This window comes from Dreissena polymorpha, chromosome 2 (genome assembly GCF_020536995.1).
Source record: "Dreissena polymorpha isolate Duluth1 chromosome 2, UMN_Dpol_1.0, whole genome shotgun sequence".
NCBI classification, from domain to species: domain Eukaryota; kingdom Metazoa; phylum Mollusca; class Bivalvia; order Myida; family Dreissenidae; genus Dreissena; species Dreissena polymorpha.
In genome coordinates this window covers 23,005,485-23,025,712 of record NC_068356.1, presented here as the reverse complement: position 1 = coordinate 23,025,712, position 20,228 = coordinate 23,005,485, and the positions used below count along the sequence as shown (strand labels likewise).

Here is a 20,228-nt window from a genome sequence, read left to right as displayed (position 1 = left end):
TTTTTTGATTTTTTTTTTATCTGGGTACCTCCCTTTAGGGGGGTTACGTATTCCATATTGCGGACAATAATTTTTTTATTTCGTTGAGTATGGATGAAATAGAAAAATTAAGTAAATTAGTACCCCACATACAGGCGTATAATACCATGTGGCATGGGGTAAGTTATATATTTAACATGAACATCGTGTTTATCTAATTTTAGGACAGGACAAAATAGTGGCTATTTAAACTTATAGTGTGAAAATATTTTCCACCTGTAAAAAGATTCTGAACCACGAAAAATACAGAAAAATTTCTATGGTGACTGTAGATCTTGAATAAGTTGACTATATCCACACTTTCAGATGCTTTTTGAGCTAAATCACCAATAACTAAAATTTTGAAGTCAGATTCCATTGACCACACATCCATGTCTTCTTTGCTTGGTAAACCCTCATGAAATTCAATTGTTTCTATTTGCTTTTTCATATTATCAAATAAGGGTTGATCTGTCGAATAGCAATAAATGATTTTTTTTTAATCCCCGTTAACATGAATTGCGCATTTTCAAACACATTCAAAAGAAATGATGACTTTCCGCTACCACTTGATCCGGCAATAATGAAAGTTGCAGGGCATTAAAATTTAATACAACAACAACAACAATATGACGTTTATTAAACTCAAATCAAAAATACAGTGACGCATGAGTATACAGTGGCAATTCATTTTTTATAAAAAGGTATTAACAATTGTGACATGGTGTTAACTATTATTAAGAAATTATAAGAGAGAAAGAGAAATGAAGATAAGATATGGGATATACATTTGAATTGAGTGGGGGAATGCTGATGTTGACCTAAGAAATAAACATTATTTCCTTTGGCCTCAATAACCTGTTTGTTTACCTGGGTAACTGAAACAGACTATAGTTATGTTGTTGTTTTTTCGTTTGGCTCTATTTAAAGCCCATTGAATTTGATTGGTTAATTTATTTTTAGCTATGGCTCTTCGCTGATCTATGTGTAAACCCTGTTATTAGGTCAGAAATGTGCGTTTTATTTGTGTTTTCACTCTTTTATCTGTGGAATGTTTAAGGTAATTGTATTTGGGATTAATTGGAGTATTGAAATGATGATCAAATGTGAAATGACACGTTCACGTTACAATGACCGATGTTTATTCACAACATTGTCAGGCCAGATAACCATGTCCATGTTTGACTTGTGTCAGTGACCATGTGATTCGTAAGTAAAACTTTATGTTATTGTTTCAGCAAGTAGCTGTATAATATAATAATGTACAAAAATGTGTCCATTTGACCTACAGTAGTGAAATTGCATGACATACAATACTGTGCATGTATTTTTGTAAGTGTACACATGGCACATGAAGTCTTATTAACTGTAAAGGTGAAAGGTATAGATGAGTTTCAAGTGTCATTGATTAGAAACATACATGTATATCATTCAGTATTTAAGTAAAGTTAACATTAAACTTGAGGTACAAACATGCACATTGCATAAAATTTGGCTAGTGAAAAGTTTAAAATATAAATTACAATTTGTTAACAACAATTAAGAGTAAATAAGTAATTTGTGGTATTGATAATGGTTGCAGGATTGGAAAAAAAATATGCATAAACAATATTTTAAACATGTGTAGTGAATGAAGTAAGGTATTCAACATTTACTACGATGTAGTAATACCAATTAATATGTAAGATATGCATTCATCTTATAAAATATTGATTGATTAATTGAAACAAAATGCCAAATATACTGACTGTATAAGAAAAATATTTTGTTCTCTACATAATTAAGCTTATCATCGTGTTACTGTTTAAAGTAATATTTTTATGGATGTGGATAAGTCCTATAAAATGTAATTGTAAAAAAAAAAAAAAAAAAAAAAAAAAAAAAAAAAAGTAAATAAATAAAAGATGATAAACATATGCACCAAGCTAAAATATTCAACGGGTTTATGTTTGAAATAATATTTTTATGAATTTGTATAAGATTTTAAATCCTTTAAGGTTCTTGTAGTCAACAATTCTTTGAATTTTAGTGTATTTGTTCTTCAGTAGTAGTATCCTTTTATAAACTTCTTTCTGTGTTCACTAACAAAGGGACATATAAGTATGTAGAGAATAAAATCATTTTGTATTAATTAGTTATACTTAATTTTTTAATAAAACTTTTTGCTTTAACATTTTTCATTCAGGTTATTTCAAATACACTTTTGTCTTGTAATTATTTTCTTCAATGTCCTAAAATAGTTTTATCTTTGTGATTATTATAGGTCTATTTTTGAACTTTTGTTGAAGTAAATATTTTCTAAATAATTTTCTACAAATTTCGTTTTTTTAAACTACTGATTCAAAAATATTTTTCTTAAAACTATTTCTTCGGCTTTTTTTTTTTGGATAAAACTTCTTCCTAAAACATTGCTTTTCTTAAAAAAATAAAAAAATAAAATCACTCATAAATAAATTTCTTAAACTAAGTTTCCTAAACCATTCACCTTAAAAATATTTTCCATTTAACTCTTTTTCTATTTAGCTTTCAACTTTTTAAAATTATTTTCATATTTAAAAATAATTTTCATAAAACCATTTTGCATAAATTAGTAATGCTAATTTTTTGTGTGAAGATTTTAATTTAAACTTTTTGCTTTAACATTTTTCATTCAAGTAATTTCAAATACAATTTTGTCTTGTAATTATTTTCTTCAATGTCCTAAAATAGTTTTATCTTCATGTGATTATTGTTGATCTATTTTCTTTTCAACTTTTGTTAGAGTCAATATGTTCTAAATAATTTTCTACAACTTTCGTTTTTTAAACAACTGCTTCAAAAATATATTTTTTTAAACAACTGCTTCACAAATATTTTTCTTAAAACTATTTCGTAGTTTTTTGTTGTTTTTTTTGTTTTTTGGTTTTTTATAAAACTTCATTCTAAAAAAATTTCTTCAACTTTGTCCTAAAACATTGCTTTTCTAAAAATAAAAACACTCGTAAATAAATTTCTTAAACTTAGTTTCTAAAACATTCTTCTAAATTATTCACGTAAAAAAGTTCACCTGTAAATAAATTTCTTAAACTAAGTTTGAAAAACATTCTTCTAAATTATTCACATTAAAAAAATATTTTGCTTTCAACTTTTTTTTTTTTTTTTACTTTCCAAAATCAAATTTTCAAAAATAGATTGCATAGTGTTCTCATTTTATTTTATTTTTCTTAATCTAATTTTCAAAAAAGTCCGAATAACTTTTCATACTAAATTATTTCTTAAGCTTATTTTCAAAAAAACAGTTTCTTATATTTAAAAAAAACAACAACATGTGTATAACTTCTCAGATTCAAAAAATTATGTTCATATGTGTATAACTTTCCAAATTCATAAAATTATAAGACCATTTTGCTTTAATGATTAAAAATATTGAAGATTTTAATTAAAACTGTTAACTTTTTACATTTTTCAATGTTCTAAAATAGTTTCATGTGATTATTGTTGATCAAATATTTATCTCGCACGTGTTTGTTCCATTTGTTATGTTATCGAGGTGGTGTGTATATCAATTCCTAAATGTTTTGCTAATACGAAGATTTTTTAATAACATTTTCATACAACTTAATTCTTAAAAAAAAAATTTATTCTTTAACTTATTTTCAAAAACTTTCTCATAAAACACTGCTTTTCTAGAAAAAAATTCACTCGTAAATTAATTTCTTAAACTTATTTTAAAAAAATTTCTCCTAAATACATAAACCTACGTTTTTGATTCAAATTCTTTAAATTATTTTCATTAGTAAAATTATTTTCATAAAACCATTTTGTATTAATGAGTTATATTAAACAATGTTGAAAATTTTAATTAAAACTTTTTGCTTTAACATTTTTCATTCAAGTAATTTCAAATACAATTTTGTCTTGTAATTATTTTGTGTAATTATTTTCTTCAATGATCTAAAAAAGTTTCATTTTAATTTGATATAAACTATCAAAACCAGCCATTACTTGTTTAGATATTAATTATGTGATAATTGTTTATCAAATTTAATATGATCTCACACGTGTTTGTTCCATTTGCTGTTTAATCGTGATGGTGTTTTTATCAATTCCTAAATGTTTTGCTAAACATAATGTGCTCACAGTTCTCTTGTTATATTTTAAGTGGTGAATATTTGCATACATTGTCATTTTCCTCACTGCCTTTAATAACAGAGACATCTTCTGGTGATAAGTTTAATTCTATGTACTTGCAACTAGTTTCATATTGTGTTTCTGTTCACGCGTAATATTTATATCATGAGTATATGACTCAGACAATACAATTTTAAAACTGATTTTATCTGTTTTTTTCTATGACCTCACAACAAACAAAAGACACATGCCTTAAGTGTCTTAAATTGTTTTGTGATTTTAACAGTTGCAAATATCTTCGATCACCCTCATTCATTTTGCTTTTTATCAAGAGAATGTACTTGTATGAAAATAATTGACTGTGCAAAAAAAAAAAAAAAAAAAAAAAAAAAAAAAAAAAAAAAAAAATACACGTGTTATGCTTTAACAAATAAAGTTTTAGAGTTCGTTATTTTTTAGTAATATCATATTTTCACAATAAAACTAAATAAAAAAAAAGGGCGCATAAGTTACATAATGCTCAAACATAATGCCTAAATAAAGAGAAAAAAACTTTTGACATTTTAATCACTGAATAGCTTATTGCATTCTAGGTATATACACGGAGTAAAGTTAACATTGCACGACTGAACACAGGAAAGCATTCTTATATTGTAATGCTTATTATGGTGGGAATGTATATCTAAACAATAAACTCATACCCGCTATTCTTATTTTGGTTTTGTTTTTATAATTTTCAAAGAATTGTTTGTGAACATCGCTTACTGAAACTGTCGAATAATTACATTACATCTTTTAAAGGTTACATCTCTACTTTATGAAATTTTATCTCCCTTACAACCTTAAAATCTAATCGGATATCACAGCTTTAAATCAATAACAATAACTATGAATGTGAACGTAAATATCTGAATAAAAATAGGTTTTAACCATTAAACAAAAATCATTTCCCTCTTGCGTGTTTATATACTGCACCAATTATGTTTTAATCCAGTATGTACATGCATTTTTCTTATTACCGATTAGCTGAACATTATTCATATTTAATAAATTCATAACATTATTCATAAGTTAATACAAACATATCAATCGACTTTAAAATTGTAAAGGGACCTGTAAACAATTAAAACTAGGAACATCGCTTTGGAGAGATAATTACCAAGCATTTGGATGTTAAGATATATCCGAATAAAATCACTAGATTATTTTACTTGCTTTGTAAATGATCAAAGTTAAATCAGCGTGAATCGTACATGTAAACAAAACTTTCACGCCTGTTACTCTGACCCGATGAAATCACGTGACCAAGTCTACTACACCCGTCAATCACTTTCCCACGCACTTGTCAATAACCTATAGTCTGTTCCAATATTTGAAGTTACTAATCATTTAAAATGTATTACGCCCAGGTAAAAGACCAATTACCAGGTCATATAATCAACTAGACACACACCACGTCTCCAATGCCCTAAATAATAATTACCTAGGAAAATGTATGTTAGTTATTTCCCAAATAGATCTTACCAAACCATGTAATGTGAAAATTATGCGTCTATGACTATATTGTTCTGTATACTCATGTATTGCAATTGTAACTTGAGTTAAATAAAGTTCTGTTCTGTTCTGTTCTGGAATTTACATGGAAAAAAGACATGCTGATCATTTAACCCAGAATTTATCTCAAAACACACACATTTAAATATAAAGTTAACCCGATTGCAATTAAAAAATGAAAACCATTGAAATAGAATATCACATAAATTGATTTACTTTATAGCTTCTCGATGACTAGATATAAGCCTAAGCTGTAGATTAATTTTGATTCGAAATTTACTAAACATCAACAACATGGCTTTTTCTTTTTTGTCACACATTTTTAGGATTAACTCGCTAATTACCAATTATATTTATTGAAATGACACTATCATCTGTTTATTTTTATTGCTTCATGATATGTTTGATCACGTCTCTTTCATTCATATTCTCACCGATCGTCAAACATTGAATAAGTGCGTTTGATATTTTTTCAATTTATTACATCTCTAATATTTTAGAGGCAGAACATAAAAAAAGACTAAACAAAAGAATAAAACAACTTAACAAACTTAATTCGGCTTCAAATCATACTGCTGACATTCGTAAAGTAAACCAAATAAAGCCTTTAGGGCTTTTCCAAGCAGATGTTATTGGTTTAAAGTAACGGGTTGTTTTTGCAACGCATAGGAATCTTGATTATTCAACCAGTTGTTGATAAAATTCAAAGTAAACGCTCCTGGGTATTTTTTTCTCAATATGTGTTGAAATTTCACAGCACCTACTTAACTGCCGGGTTGCTTAGCATTAAAATAGTATTCTGAAAGAATACGCTCCTTTTGTAATTTATCCATGGTTAATCAATATTGCTTGTTTATTTATAAACATTGACAGTGTGCACTATTCGAAAACAACTTTAAAAATGAACAACACGAATACTTCAATGCATATAAAATATTTATTTTATACACATAGTGATCTCATTACAAAACATGTTCAGTACATAATTTTATTTGTTATATGTGATAAAACACTGATGAGTTTTCTGATATTTCTTTGTTTACAAACATGTGCTTTTCAACTCTCTCAATTGTCCCCCCTACATTCAACAAGACTGGAGGAGTATTCCCCCTTACATTAGCAATCAAATAAAACAGTATGTTCCCTTATACTATACAAAGTTAATATTATAAACATAATAACATTACAAAATATCAAACATTTACAAAACATGTCAACAATTTAAGGTAACAATCTTTTCAAAGTATTACATTGAGAAATATTAAGGGTTACACCAAAATCTGTAGTATTTCCGTTTGCAAAATGTCGTATGTCTATATATGTTTGGTTGCTTATTTTACAAAATGACAAAAACACATTATTTTCTAACGAAAATTGTTCCGTTCGATACAATAAAACCAATGGTGTTGTATTCATTTCAGAAGGCTTCCATTGCTGTGGAGTGCATTGAACGACATCATGGCCTAGAAGAACATACCCGGGGATAATACCAGCAGCAACAAGTGTAAGTAAAGTTATCCTTTTCATCATGACAGTTCTACACTTCACGTTTTTTGCTTTTTGTAAAAGTTCGTTCTGTATATTTACATTGTTTACATCATACACAAAAGATACATTCCCATCAATATTATCTGAACACTCTATTTCTACTAGAAGATCAATTCTTGACTGAATAATAACGTTGAATTACTGTGTTTTTAAATCAATTACAGCGAAACAATCTGTCTTCTATTTGTGTAATTGTAAGCACCATTTTTTTCATCTTGGCTTTCCATTGATCCGTTTTCATTATGGCTAGAAAGTCTTTGCTCTCTATAACTCGTTTGTGAAGGAAAACCATCTCTGGGGTAATATTCGAAATGGCCATCATTTCTTCCCAAAAACGTATTATGGCATTTTCATCGACTTCTTTCAGCATATCCTCGAAATAAAACTCAAGTTGATACTCCTCATCATCACATATCATGAGGCAGTCATGTTCTTTCTGTGAAGGGTGATTGGTTTGACAACCATAACAGTTCTTTCGAACAGTCATTGTTTTGACTTCACATAAAGCTTTTGCGTATAAAAAGTCAAAGTAGGAACGCATCATCATGACACTCGCTGAAGTTGAGATGTCTAATTGAGGGGGTGATGAAAATTCCACCCCCTCAGTCATGTTATTCTCTTCTTTCCCCATTTCATTGTTTAATGATAAAACACTATGTCCATCTTTACAACTGAGCTTAAAATCTTGAGATGATGAACAAGCCATATTCACTATGTGCTTCTGTCACTTGTTGAAGTGGGAATGAAACACAGTACTTGAGGATTTATTTATATAGCTTTATATCTAACGAATTTTGTTTTCAAATTTTTCAGATCACGCAACCGCCAAAATGCACGCCGCCATTTTGAAGCATGTAGGAGTGAACCGATGGTTTCCATGGATTCCATGAAGATTCAATTGATTTGTTGGTTTTTAATTGTCCAATTATTTTTAAAAATAAACATTTTGGTGAATGCTGTTTGTGTTCTTCCAACGGATCATCTTCTTTCCCTCATTGGTGTAATCGTACTGCACACGAAAAACATTCTACTGTATCGTTTTTACCTGTGTAATAAAAGCCAGCTGATGATAACTGAAACTTGTTCGGTTGAATTTGAGGTGACCATAGATCAAATGTTTTAAGTCTATCTTCATAAAATGTGAGGTGTTCAAATTTGAACTCGAGTTCTTGAAATGCATTCATGGCGACTGTCCCTCTAAAAATGAAATCAGTAGTTCAACACTTTCTTTTAAACTACACATCGTTTCAAACATTGTCGTTGGTAAAATCAACTTGTTTTTTCCTTTTTTAAAAACCAGTTTTACTCGAGATCGTCTCTTTTTCAAAACTAGGGTAAAGTTATTGTCAAGTGTACAACTTATTTCTTTTCACACCGGTGACCAGGTTATGTTTTCAAAACCATATTGCTTAAAATAAGATAGTGTATCTTCAGAAAACAGTAACTGTGCCTGTGCCATTATTCTATACGAAAATACACGCACGTATTGTACCCGCAAACGTCCACAAAAATTACACAAATGGATGAAAAGATAAACCACTTAATCCAACAACACTATTAAACCGTGCATACTTGTACCTTAACGATCTTATTATAATGCATCAATATGGCGGATCCATCCTACATTAAACCGACTTAAATCGTCAATATAGCGGCAATCATTCAAACCGCCAAAATGCTCGCTCATGAAATGTTAAACCGATAGTAGTAAAACAGCTAAAATGCTCACTTATCATATTTAAAACCGACACAAGTGAACTCGTCAATATAGCGGCAATTATTCGAACCGCCCGCTAAAATGCTCACGTATTATATTTCAAACCGACGGAGACCGTCAAGATGGCCGCAAAACCGCCAACATTCTTACTCATACGAAACCGCTAAAAACCGACGGAAGTGAAACCGTCAAGATGGCGTCAAACCGCCAACATTCTTACTCATCATATATCAAACCGCCAAAAACCGACGGTTGTAAACCGCCAAGAAGACCGCCAAACCTATCAACCAATCAGAAGACCGATCTCACTCCATTTCAACCAATCAGAACGTTGGGATCTCAAAGATGGCGTCCAAGATGGCCACGAAATACCTACTTTCCTACTACTAACATTAACCAAGAGATGTCGCATAGGTTTCACATTATAGGAATGACGAGCAAGCGTGTGCACATGACAACGAAAACAAACCAACTTTTATTTCAACGACAAATCAGACGAATATCATATACATTTACATGTCATTGAAACTTTAGCTATCCGTTTCCGACATACTTAAGTACATACGTTAATGCGATGAAAAGAGGACGAGCGGAGTAAACGGGTTTGACAATGATTACTCTTATTTTATCAATTGCGTGGTATTTACTAAAGCAGATTAAAGCATCTGTCTGATATAATTTCCCGCCATAAACATATTCTGACATTGACATTTAAGCGTGGTGTTGTTCACTTACTACTTGACTTCCCGTGTTTAAATTGCGAGCGTGACGATTGATTGTATCGCTTCCGAATTGTTACATTAAAATTCAATAATTCATATGCAGATATGACAAGCTGCATTCATAAAAACAACTGAGCCGCGCTCTGTGAAAACGGGGCTAAATAAGTGTGTGTTAAGTGTCGTTCCCGTCTAGCCGTGCAGTCCGCACAAACATATCAGATACGACACTTACCATGTAAACTAGATTTTCGCTAAAAAGAGACTTCCTTTAAACTAAAAAATAACATCAGAGCTGAAAGTGTCGTCCCTGATTAGCCAGCGAGGACTGCAATGGTAAATCTGTGACGGCACTTTACGCACATGCATTCAAGCCCGTTTTATCAGAGACAGGCTTAATTGAACTTATGGCATAATAAACAGGACCAGTGGGTGACTCGTTTTTTTGGCATTCCCGGACATTCGGCACCCCGCAAATGCGTCGGACAGGACATTGGCACCCGATTATATCGCACATGTGTATGGTCGGCAAATTTATGAGGTGCGATCGTTGGGTAATGCAGAAAACCGCATTGAGCCGATTGTCCGGCTGCCGTTGTTCCGGATACCTTTATAGGCTTAATACTTAAGTGTTCTGTGTGTCACACATTTGCACTTAAATTATGTAAACACGATTAATGACACATTTGTTTTAAGCTAAATATGTTCACTTCTGTAACTAGTTTTGAACTTTAGAATCATATTTGCAACTTTTAATAAACTACCTATGCGCTTGAAAACTGAATCTTAACTCGAGCTCTTGTAATCACGCATATCTATCATTCACGAAAGGTCGCTGGATTGATGTCCCATAGCTTTTTGCTTCACATTTTATTCTAATAACAGGCAAGTTTAATTTTTCAGTTTTTTTTTAGTGTAATTTGACTTTTTTTCATAAAAAGTTAATGCTTATGTAAGAGATCAGATAATGTTCGCTCAGTTGCTGCCATGAAATGTTCAAATTGCCAACATGCTATAGAAGTAACATAGGCTATAATTTATAATTTGCAAATACGATCGCATCAGTCGAGCGATCGCGTAGCCGAAGCCAGAGGCGTTGTGTTGCTGACTTCCTTTTGAGTTTTGATGCATTCAAGTGGCCGCAAGAATTATGATAATTATTTTCATAATGAGACCCTCGCCTCTTTCATGATTTTGTTTATGTATATGACACTTAACCAAGTTTATGCACACATAAAGTTTTTTATGTCATTGTGATGATTTTTCCTGTTTTTGTAGAAGTTATCCTCAATACCTTTGTTTACATACTACATTAGTGCAGTGTAACCTTAAAGGCACGCTTAGGCATCAGCCAATCATTGTATAGATAAAAGTCATGTGATCTGTTAATGCTTTGGTGCGAGTTGCATCGCAAAAGCTTACGCTTCAAAACACTTTTTATATTACTTAGGATTTTATTACAAGGTAAAGCATTATGCTTTCATGCTAAGACTTCTTTAGTTATGAGTTATCCGTTTCATTTCATCGGCGGCGACCTGGCTCTACCGTGGATTTTACGATTATAATTCATGTGTACATGATTTTCTGGGAGACAAAGAAAACCAGTTTCCTGACAATTTAGTGACGTCATCGCGTCATCAAACATGGCTGCGCCCAGTCCGCTAAAAGTACAGCTGTTCGGCCATTCGTTCGTGAGGCACCTTAAAGATTTCATCCGACATGACTCCACTCTACGTTTTAACTTGAATCTGCAAGGACACCCTCTAGTGCAATACTCTGGATTCTCCGGTGCTCGCGTCGAAACACTACACCATCGTTTAACCGAGATTTCAGACTTTGAACCGGAAATTGTTGTGCTGATTATTGGCACCAACGACATTTATGATTCGTCGTGTTCAATTCTTTCTGTGGCAAATAAAATTGAAGACCTGGTGAGAACACTTTTATTTGAATTGAATGTGCGTTATGTTGTGGTAATGCAATGTTTACATCGCTGCACTCCACAAGTCTCTTCAAAATACCCAGTTGACACGATATGGTTCAATAACAGGGTGGACAGTCTAAACTTGCTACTTTCTGAACGTTTGAGATCGGTGTTAGACAGCCGAGCTTGCCTATGGCGTTTAAACGGGTTTTGGACAATTTCCTCCAAAGAAAGAAACTTCGCAAAAGATGGATGCCACCTATCCAGCCAGGGACAACGCCAGCTGTACAGAAACATCAGAGCAGCAGTGGTCGCCGCCACGAAACGCATCCTCAGCAGCTGAGCTCAGACCTTAGATATGTATTACTAAGATATGTATTACTATTCAATGTTTGATGAGCTACAGCTAGCTCTCTGTGAGATTGAGTAACAGACTCATAAATGACTTCGTTGGCAGCATCATACAACATGCACACTAGCAATTAGCTAGTCATTCTATTTTCATGCTAATTATTATTTAATCTAGTCGTGATTTATTAAAATCCGCCTACACTAGATTTTATTTATGCGTGATTTAGCTACCAACACCACGCTTATTATTATTTATAAAATAACGGCATGATTTAGTTACCAGCCTCATGCCCTATATTTATGCGTGATTTAGTTGCCAGCCTCACGCTTATTATTATTTATCACATAAAGGCATGATTAAGTTACAGCCTCATGCCTTATATTTATGCGTGATTTAGTTACCAGCCTCACGCTTATTATTATTTATCAAATAAAGGCATGATTTAGTTACCAGCCTCATGCCTTATATTTATGCGTGATTTAGTTACCAGCCTCACGCTTTTTCTTATTTATAACATAACGGCATGATTTAGTTACCAGCCTCATGCCTTATATTTATTGCGTGATTTAGTTGCCAGCCTCACGCTTATTATTATTTATCACATAAAGGCATGATTAAGTTACAGCCTCATGCCTTATATTTATGCGTGATTTAGTTACCAGTCTCACGCTTATTATTATTTATAAAATAAAGGCATGATTTAGTTACCAGCCTCATGCCATATATTTATGCGTGATTTAGTTGCCAGCCTCACGCTTATTATTATTTATAAAATAAAGGCATGATTTAGTTTCCAGCTGCATGCCCTATTTTTTATAATATTTCTTATATTTTAGTGTGATTAATTTACCAACCTCACACTTTTAACATTGTATTATTTTATCAATACATTATTCAGTTGTTGGCTGCTTACTCAATAATTATTGTGTGTTTTACACAAAAATAAGGGAAATAACGGCAGCAGTCTTGTGAATTGAAATATCAGATTTATCTCCCTTGTTCACAATGTAGTAACCAGCCTCACGCTTGTTGTTCTTTTATCTAGGCATGATTTACTTGCCATCCTTATGCCATATCTTTATGCGTGATTTAGTTACTAGCTTCATGCATTTCTTATGAATCATTTTTCCGCCTTTAACCATTTATCTTTGTGGGACTATCAAACTCACACTTTTGGGTCTATTTTATCTAATTGGGGATAATCAATTGTCCTTTTGTACAACATATCTCGTACATACATAGAATATATTTAAATCCCCTTTTAGAATGTTTACTAATAACATGGTTATATGGCTTTATACACGACAAATCCAGCAATTAACACTTGGAAAAGTATACACAGAATATATTTGAATATCTAATTTTATAATTACCTATCAATTGATTTTCAGATGAGGCCTGCAAAGAAAACTAAAAGACGATCGGCAACAACAACAATATGCAGTTGCTGTGATAATACAACGGCCAAGAAATCAAGCTCCACACCCACCAGTCCTCCACCATCAATATCCACAGCAATTCCAGTACAAGAAACGGGGACATCTACTGGTCCATCCAATGCTCACAATGGATCTGGGAACAACACAATCTAGCACATCCAGGGTGTTGATTTTAATCCTGGACCCGTGCCACCCAATGAAGTTGTTCTACCACATAAACAACCCCCTCAGGTACCTGGACCCGTGCCACCCAACGCAGTTGTTCTACCACATCAACAACCCCTTCAGGTACCATTCAACTACTCGGACGACTCTTCTTCAGAAGATGAGGTCGACCCACCAGCAAATCTTCAGGAAATACTCAGCACGCACATGATGGGCCTCCTTCCGGATACTGGTATGCACTACGCCGAACCAATCAGCACACCAATACTTCCACAAATTAAAAAGTCATTATGTAAGGACATTTGGAAAGGCAAATATGTAGAACTTTCATCTCTCCTTCCAGTTAATTCTGCCTCTCAATCTTCTAACTTCACTCTGCAACTGGACAAACATGCACATATTTCTATCCAACCATCTACACGCTGTACAAAAATCACCTCAATTGAAGTTTGGACGTCTGCGTTCATTCGCTACGTTTCCGTAAGAACACACAAGTACCCTGGGGAAACGCAACAACTCCTAAAATACATGGAGATCATACGAGATCTGGCTACTCGCTGTCCAGGTCCAGCCTTTCAGTATTACGACAATCAATTTCGTTTGTTTCGAGCTTCTGTTCCTTTGCCTTGGGACAGAATTCACACTGAATTCTGGCTGATGGCCAGCACTCTAAACACTAATACTCACAATCCTCAGTCCTTTCGTCCCTCAAGACCTGCCACTCAACGCAGATCGTTCCCCTCAAACCGTCCAAAACGTTTCGTGGACAACGTATGTTGGAACTTCAACAAACCAACCCACTGTCAACGCATCAACTGCCCCCACCCTCATATCTGTGGTTTCTGCCGGGGCCCCCACACTGCTTTCAACTGCTCATACTCCAGCAAGGAACAGGCCTCCCAGTCCCTCTCTGGCAAGAGAAACCCTTCCAGTTCCGGCCCAAAGCCATCCAAACAATTATAATTTGGTCACACCAGTAAATGTCAACCAGTTAATCCCATTTCTTTCAGGGTATACATGGTCACAATATATTGTAGATTGTTTCATGACAGGTTTCAAATTAGGATTTTTAGGACCCCGTAAAGCTCGCACTTCACCAAATTTAAAATCTTGTTCTGATTTCCCTCAACTGGTATCTCAAAAAATACAAAATGAGCTTTCAGCTGGTCGTATAGAAGGCCCTTTCGATTTTCCACCATTTGATAACCTACACGTAAGCCCCATTGGTCTAGTTCCCAAAAAATCACCGGGGCAATACCGCTTAATTCATCACCTCAGTTACCCTAAAGGTGATTCTATCAATGATTTCATTGACCCCACCCTTGCCACTGTAGTTTATTCATCTTTTGATGAGGCAGTAGACCTCCTTTTAAACCTGGGCCCGGGTACACTTTTTAGCAAAACTGACATTGATTCAGCTTTTCGTCTTATCCCCATTCACCCATCAGATTATCACCTGTTAGGTTTCAAATTCCAGGAAAAAATTTATTTCGATAAATGTCTCCCTATGGGAGCATCCTCATCTTGCGCTATTTTTGAACGGTTCAGCACTGCTCTCCACTACGCATCAGAAAAATTTCTGGGTATTAAACACATGGTACATATTCTCGATGATTTTCTTTTCCTAGGTCCCGCTGACTCGCAAATTTGTCAAACAAATTTACAAAAATTTCTTGTTTTTTGCAGCCTCATTGGAGTTCCCATTAAGTCTGAAAAGACCGAAAATGCCACACCTATCATCACTTTCATGGGTTTAGAATTAGACTCACTTACAATGGAAGCACGTCTTCCACATGACAAGCTCTTAAAACTTCGGGAACTTCTGATGAAAACCTCCAAGTCCAGGAAGGTCACACTGAAAGAATTACAATCCCTCCTAGGTTTACTAAACTTTTGCTGCCAGGTGGTAACACCAGGTCGCAGTTTTCTACGTCGCCTTACAGACCTTACCAAAAAGGTCACAAATCCTAACCATCACATAACTTTGAACAAAGAAAGCAGGAAAGATCTGCATGCATGGCGGCTTTTTGCAGATCATTTTAATGGAAAAAACCTTCTTCATAAGCGCCGTTGGTTAACCTCCGACACCCTACACCTTCATACCGATGCATCTGGCTCAATCGGTTTTGGGGCAGTATTTAAACACCATTGGTTTTCTGGCACATGGTCAGAAAATTGGTTACCTTTTGATATCACGTTTAAAGAACTGTTCCCAATTGTTTTGGCAATTGAGATCTGGGGCCACGAATTACAGGAAAAGTGTATTATTCTACACACAGATAACGCTGCCGTAGTACATATTATTAACCGCCAGACCTGCAAAATACCTCACATTATGCACCTAGTACGTCGCCTAGTTTTGGCAAGCATGAAATTTAACATTCTACTCAATGCTGAACATATTCCTGGTAAATTTAACATATTACCCGACCTACTCTCTCGTTCACAGATCGAGAAATTTCAAGCTTCAGCTCCACAAATGGACAAGGTTCCAACTGCAATTCCGGATCATCTTCTACTGCTCAACTGAACTTGCAGGTTTACAATCTTTTGAACTCGTCTCTTGCCCCATCCACTAGGGCAAGTTACCAAAATGCGCTACAGCATTACAACAATTTTCATTCAACTCACTATCCTCAACAACCGCTATGGCCCACTACTACAGAACAACTAGCCCAGTTCATAGCAGTATGTAATGCACGTCAGTTAAAGGCATCCACCATTACCTCATATATTTCAGCCATTACCTACGTTCACAAACTTAATGGCTTTTCAAACCCCGCAGAGTCATTTGTCATCAAAAAATTACTGCACAGCATCCGTCGCCACAAAAACTTTGATAGGCGTCATCCTTTCACACCAGACCATCTTCAGTTGCTATTGTCAAATCTTCGTGTCTTGGTTTCAGACAAGTACACCCAAGTTCTTATGCGAACTATGTTTTTGTTTGCCTTCTATGGGCTGTTTAGATTAGGGGAACTAGCCACTTCCTCTATGGGTTTCATGAATGTCATTCAAAGGCAGAACTTATCCTTTACATTCAACGGCTCAATTGTTTCAGGAGTATCAGTCTTGGTCAATGCCTACAATCATTCACAAGGCCGCTGTGCAACAATCCCATTATCCCGTCAGGCATGCAAACAGTTGTGCCCTATCCGGGCGGTATTACGTTATTTACGTATAGCCCCACAATACCCTGGTCCACTTTTCCGTTTCACTAACGGCGAGGCAATTTCAACTACATTCTTCCGAGCACTGTTACACAGATGTGTAATTGCATCGAACTTGGATCCAAAACTTTTTACAGCTCACTCTTTTCGTATTGGGGGCGCAACTCACGCACATAGCAACCACATGTCCCCATCCCAAATTCAGCAACTAGGTCGATGGAAATCACAAGCATACCTTAAATACATACGCCCTCAATCTCTCACTATATAGGTCCTATACTGAGCTTACACAACAACTCTTGAAAACTGGGAGCTGACGGTTTAAGGCAGCAGCTCTCGTCCCCTTTTCCTCATTTCACAAGCTCAGATATGAGTTGACGGTTTAAGGCAGCAACTCCTAATATTTACTTTACTTGTTACAGTTCACGCTCAGAGCTGACGGTTTAAGGCAGCAGCTCTCGTTCTCTTTTCCTCATTTCACAAGCTCATATATGAGTTGACGGTTTAAGGGAGCAACTCCTAATATCTACTTTACTTGTTACAGTTCACGCTCAGAGCTGACGGTTTAAAGCAGCAGCTCTTGGCTCTATATTTCACCCTATTTCTTCTCTCATACTGTATAACCATATGAGCTGACGGTGTAAGGCAGCAGCTCAAAGGGATGCATTCGTGATTTTTGTACTTTAGCAGATATGACATTTACAGCTGCGACCAGCAGCTCTCCTACATGTATATATGTAAAAATAGTCACCCGTGTATGTATTACTTTAGTAGGCACTGTTTATTTTTAAAGTATTTACTGGTGAATGCTTTTTTACTCATAGTTTATATGCTAGTCATTGTCCGTTCTAAATGGGCGGTGGGTAACCATTGTTACCATTTCAGTGGGTAACCATTGTTTACCCTGGTGGCGTTTTTCTATCGCCCATTATGGCATTCTGTACATAACTTGTATGTTTATATGTACTATTATGTTTTGTTTTTGTATGAATGTACATATTTTATACACTGTTCTTTATATGTATTACATTCATTGTGTTAGGGCATCAAGTTTTTGAATGCCCTCACTTTTATGGCATTTGCAATAAATGCCCTTTTTCAATCTCAATACGGTGTTGGTTGTTTACTTCATGCCATACTAGTTTCAATCGGATCTATATGACTTGCATATCATGAACAATACATAAAACCAAGTTTATGCACACATAAAGTTTTTTATGTCATTGTGATGATTTTTCCTGTTTTTGTAGAAGTTATCCTCAATACCTTTGTTTACATACTACATTAGTGCAGTGTAACCTTAAAGGCACGCTTAGGCATTAGCCAATCATTGTATAGATAAAAGTCATGTGATCTGTTAATGCTTTTGTGCGAGTTGCATCGCAAAAGCTTACGCTTCAAAACCACCACCTCCCCTACCTCCGCCATATTTAATTTTAGGTTTTTATCACCCAGTGTTCTCATTTCATTAGTGCCATGTATGCTTACAAGCGTTTTTCTATCGCCCGGCGTTTTTCTATCGCCCATTATGGCATTCTGTACATAACTTGTATGTTTATATGTACTATTATGTTTTGTTTTTGTATGAATGTACATATTTTATACACTGTTCTTTATATGTATTACATTCATTGTGTTAGGGCATCAAGTTTTTGAATGCCCTCACTTTTATGGCATTTGCAATAAATGCCCTTTTTCAATCTCAATACGGTGTTGGTTGTTTACTTCATGCCATACTAGTTTCAATCGGATCTATATGACTTGCATATCATGAACAATACATAAAAATGCTTATTATATACACAAGATTCGTCGCTTGATATGTATTACACGTCGCTATCCAGGGGCAATACTATTTACTTGTTTGGGTTTTTATCCCTTTTTTAGCTATGAAAATGCCTAAATTCAGATGTTTTAAAAGATATTACGATGTTATTTGATGCGTTTGTATGATATGGATGCTCAAAAGTGAATACTAAGATAAAGTTTGTATAAAGACACCTCCTGCATCGCAGTAGGTATAGTTTCACTAAACAAAAGTGCACGAAAAAACATTGATGCTTCCTGGTTTCAATCCATAGCATCGTAGAAAACTTCGCAATCCGACAATTAAGTTATACAATTTGTCTTTTGCTTGCAATAACGTACTAAACGGCCAAATTATGTGCATCATTCACGATTTGAGCCGAGTCATGCGAAACTGTGCATTGTGTGATATGCGCCAAGCGTAGCCCGAGACCAGCCTGAGCATTTGCGCCGTGTAATCAAGTGCCTTAAAGGGACATGTTCACATATTTTGGCATGTTTTGAAGTCTGACATTAAATGCTTTATATTGATAATTGTAAAAATTGGATCTAACTATATATATATATATATATATATATATACAAGGCGACTCAATACTCTTCAGCCCCATTGAATAAATAAAAACGACATATAAAAAATAAAACAACTTCATGCTAAATTCTAACTTCCATTTTAATCATTTAAACGTTAAATCGATATAATAAACATTTTAAGCACCATTTTATAACACACAATTTTAATAAGTATATGTACATAATCATAAAACGAAAAATAAATATGACACAATACTGAATGCAAAACGTTCACTGCAAATTATAATATTTTTCATTATAACATCAATATAATTTATATTACGGGCGTCAGTCTATTACACAATTTTATTATGCATACATAAATAAATACAAAAATAAAACGACACATAACTAAAACAAGAGCACCGCCTTGCGGGTGCAGACCGCTCATCTATTTTCTTTTTAAAAGTGAACGGACTCTCATTTTCAATCACAAAGGAGGGAGGGGTTGAGTGAAGAGGGGTGTATAGTGTCGGGGTGTGGACATTTATTACATTATCTTCCAAAAATGCGAAAAAAATGCAAAAAAAAAACGGGGGAAGGGGGGGGGGATTCTTGGGTGCGATGGTTGGACGGTATTTCAAACATAAAATAATAAAAATAAATATTTGTTTTTTAACCGTTTCAAAAAAAAATAAAATTTGGGGGGGGGGGGGTGAGGTGGGGGGGTTATAGTGTGAGGGTGTGGTGGTAATTTGTGAGATGATCTTACAAAAAAAAAAATTAGGGGGGGGGGAGGGGAGGGGGCACTGGGGATGGTTTGGGTGGAGTCTATTGTGGTATGTCAGGTAAGAGTAGTTTTGTCAAAGTATCAATCAAATCTAATCATAAATAAAGAAGTTATGGCAATTTTAGCAAAATTTAATAATTTGACCTTGATAGTCAAGGTCATTCAAAGGTCAAGGTAAAATTCAACTTGCCAGGTACAGTAACCTCATGATAGCATGAAAGTATTTGAAGTTTGAAAGCAATAGCCTTGATACTGTAGGAATAAAGTGGACCTAAACACAAAACTTAACAAAATTTTCAATTTTCCAAGTATAAAAAGGGCACATAATTCTGTCAAAATGCCAGTCAGAGTTACATTACTTTGCCTGCACAGTCCCCTTATGATAGTTAGTAAGTGTTGCAAG

The 20,228-nt window shown here is 34.3% G+C and overlaps 1 long non-coding RNA gene across 1 annotated transcript; it reads left to right on the top strand.

The window, feature by feature from the left end:
• The first annotated feature begins 1,064 nt into the window (after positions 1-1,064).
• On the top strand, positions 1,065-8,085 carry LOC127866225 (uncharacterized). Its single transcript, XR_008042903.1, has 3 exons — positions 1,065-1,227; positions 7,104-7,186; positions 8,044-8,085. It is a non-coding gene; the product is annotated as an uncharacterized LOC127866225 (long non-coding RNA).
• Positions 8,086-20,228: the final 12,143 nt, after the last annotated feature.